The 3,432-nt window shown below is 37.2% G+C and overlaps 1 long non-coding RNA gene across 1 annotated transcript; it reads left to right on the forward strand.

The window, feature by feature from the left end:
* Positions 1-1,750: 1,750 nt before the first annotated feature.
* On the forward strand, positions 1,751-3,432 carry LOC115998438. Its single transcript, XR_004093896.1, has 3 exons — positions 1,751-1,858; positions 1,969-2,027; positions 3,393-3,432. It is a non-coding gene; the product is annotated as an uncharacterized LOC115998438 (long non-coding RNA).

Consider the following 3,432-nt stretch of genomic DNA (forward strand, 5'->3'; position numbering starts at 1 on the left):
TTAAGGTTCTCTAGAGAGAACATTAAGTTTGTTCCTTAGGTTATTTAACATTGTTGTGGTTAATTAGTGGTGAAGATGTCTGTCATTTGGTCTTTCGTGGATATGTAGTTTACTTGTATTTACTTTTATGCTAGATTGTCAAAAACAAATGGTAGTCGTTGAGTTGATCAATTGTCATAAGTTCTTTATTAGTCAATTAAGAGATCACCACACGGTACTCAATTTGAAGACCTTTGAATAGATAGAGATTCCGTGCATCCGAACTAATTGAATTGGTCAGCTACCTTCTGCAAGAAATCCTATTAAACCTTGGCTTTGCCAAGATAGTCGCTCAGAGTGGAATCCGCCTGGCGCAAAGACTGCAGCTGACTATAGAGACTCAGATATCATGCTCGAGAAGAAGATCCAAATGCAATTTCAATAGTCTGCCATAGGGCTCGTGACATGGCATGTCACACTACAACATACAAAACCTCAACGAACACAGACGAGATGAGCATATATGGACAAAATCAAAGAATATTGATATGCCAAATTTTCGGCCGTAGGATTGGCTACAGCGAAACACTCATCCGGAGCCTTAAAGCCAGACACAGTAATATGCCATCAAAATATCCACTAAGATTTTGACAGTAGAGAACGGGAACAAGTTGAGTTTTCTAGAAAAAATAGTTTGAGGAAGTAAGTTTAATGAAGATAAAGTGATGGGCTGTTTCTAGGGTATTTTATCGGGGTTGTGGTTGGATAGGCAATATCGGAGATGGTGCGAGGTAGGAGCTGGAAATGGACGATTCGTTGACCTTCGAGGAGAGACCAATTCGAATCTTGAACTCAAAGACGCGAGACACGAGGAGAAAATCAGTCAAAATGATCAAGGTACAATGGTCGAACCACAGTCCCGATGAAGCTACATGGGAATTGGAGAGCGATATGATGGGACGTTATCCGGAATTATTTAATTCAGGTTGGTGGAATCGATCTAACTTTTATATGCCTGACTAAGTTGTGTGTTTAGATTAGGCATGCTAGAAATTCGTTTTAGGTAGGAGAAGAATAAGTAGAAACCATCGAATGGCGAAAGGAGTAGTTTCGAGGACGAAACTATTTTAAGGGGGGAAGACTGTAACCCCTCGGTTTTTCCGACAAAGTTAAGATTCGAGAATATCGATATAAAATTTTTTTTTTAAGCTATGACATTTAAGAGAAGGCTTCTCGGTGCTCGAAATAATTTTTTTTAGGATTAGTTATCGATAAGCTGCGAACTACGTACCGGTCACGAACCGAGAAAATTTTAAGGATATAGATTCAGTTTGAATTTTTCTAGAATTTGGATTATTAAGTATCATGCGATTAAGCCTGAATTTCTAGTTAGTTCAAGAAAAATTTTAAATGGACTGTAAGGGATAAATTGTTACGGACTCTGTACCTATATTTCGCGGAATACCGAAAAATTCCCAAATTTGGTGATTTGCGATGGGAGTATTTTTAGAATAATTTTGGTATTAGAATTTTCCCGAATTAAGTTATAATCCTCCGAACTTTCATCTGATTTAACCATAAACTGGCCACTTAAGTTGTGATCTTCTTAAGGACTCCATGGGGTGTTGACAAGTGGCAAGGCAAATCTAAGACTAAGATTGGGCATTAAATGTGACATTTATGAGGTATGGCCTAGTTGCACTTGTTACTTGATCTTCAAGAACTAAATCTACACTAAGCACATGATCATCTCTCTCACTCTTCCACTCTCACTTTCGAAAAACACACTTAGGGAAGGAAGAAGGGAAATTATCTTAGTCTTCTATTGTGATCCAAGAACACCCTAGGCAATTCCTCAACTCCAAGAACTCTACTCTAGGTAAGAACTTCGGTTTTTGTTCGGTTATATTCCTTTTTAAGACTTAAGCTTGAACTTAAGTGTTAATGTTTAGTGCATGAAAAATATTGTTATTGTGGTGATGTTTTTAGGGACTTTGAATTCAAGGAAAAGATCTAACACTTCTTCGGTTTTAAAATCTTCCATCAAGGTAAGGAATCCCTTAAGTTGGTTTAGTCACTTGAAGGTGAACAAATGCTAGTAAATTATGTGACTAGGAATTTTATGCGAAAATTATGTGTTAAGTTGTGGATCTACAAGTTGGCTCAAAGAAATTACACTTTAATGTTTAGTAATTTTTGTATGCATGTTTATAGCTAATTTATGCATGTATATGTTGTATTTATGCCCATATAGGCTTATACTTGTGAAAATATTGAAATAAAATCAAGCTAGTCTCTGGCAGTGACTTCCGAAAATTACTGGGAAAAATTGGTAAGGTATTTTGATCCTATTTTTTTTAGACATGTAGTTCTATAAGTGTAGAACCCGCATATAAAATTTCATAATGATCGGAGTAGTATAAGTATGGTTTTCGAATTTTTTTCCAAAACTGGTCCAGAGAGAAAAATATTCTGGACAGCACACTGCCAAGGGCAAAAATTGAATTTTCTGTGTTTATTCGCGGATCAAAATGACCAAAACTTTTTATGGACATCAAGTACTATAAGTTGGGGTTCTACCATAAAAATTTCAAGTGAAAAAGAGTTCGGGAACTATTTTTACCGGCTCAATCTTTCGGACTGCGCCAACTGAAATTTCTGGCAGATTTGACGCGGACTCGTTTTCGACTTGTTTTTGACCCGGTTTTTCCCCGATGTTTTTAACCCTGAGTGTTGCGATGTTTTGAAAGCCTACGGGCATCCGGGTGAATTTTCAAAAGGCTCAAATATTATTTTTGTGCATTATACTTATTAACTTGGAAAATAATTGTGTTTGAAAATTATTGTGACTCCGGTACTTGGATTTCCGTAATAGGAGTAACACTAACCAAAGTATGTATTTTTGGGGAAAAATATTTGAGTAAGTATGATGGTTATGGAGTCGTGTGATAATAATGAATGGTGAGGGAGTCTGTATGATTAATCTATACTGCAGAGCGAAGTCTATTCGCTGAGTGAATGGTGAGATTTTGTATGATTGATTCATACTGCAGAGCGAAGTCTATTCGCTGAGTGAATGGTGAGATTTTGTATGATTGATTCATACTGCAGAGCGAAGTCTATTCGCTGAGTGGAGTTGTGAGAACTAACTGTCAGGTGTCTCGAACAGTAGTGTGGGTGTTGTGTTTCTCACGTGTGAATTAATGACTGTGTTACGTGCCGAAGTTACTTATATAAGGTGGTATTGTTTGTTGTTAGAATGATTGCAGGTAGACTGCGACCGTTGGGTAATGTTTATCTTACTGTATTTATTATTGATGGTTGTTTTCGAAAACCTTTGTTTACTTTCGAGTGACAATGGATTTCCTTACTTAGCCGTCGCGCTAACTACACTTCATTGTGTCCTTTATTAGATGCAGTCTAGCGTGGACCCCTGTGGCCGATGAGCTCTAA

The sequence above is a fragment of the Ipomoea triloba genome, chromosome 12, assembly GCF_003576645.1.
Source record: "Ipomoea triloba cultivar NCNSP0323 chromosome 12, ASM357664v1".
In the NCBI taxonomy this organism is placed as follows: domain Eukaryota; kingdom Viridiplantae; phylum Streptophyta; class Magnoliopsida; order Solanales; family Convolvulaceae; genus Ipomoea; species Ipomoea triloba.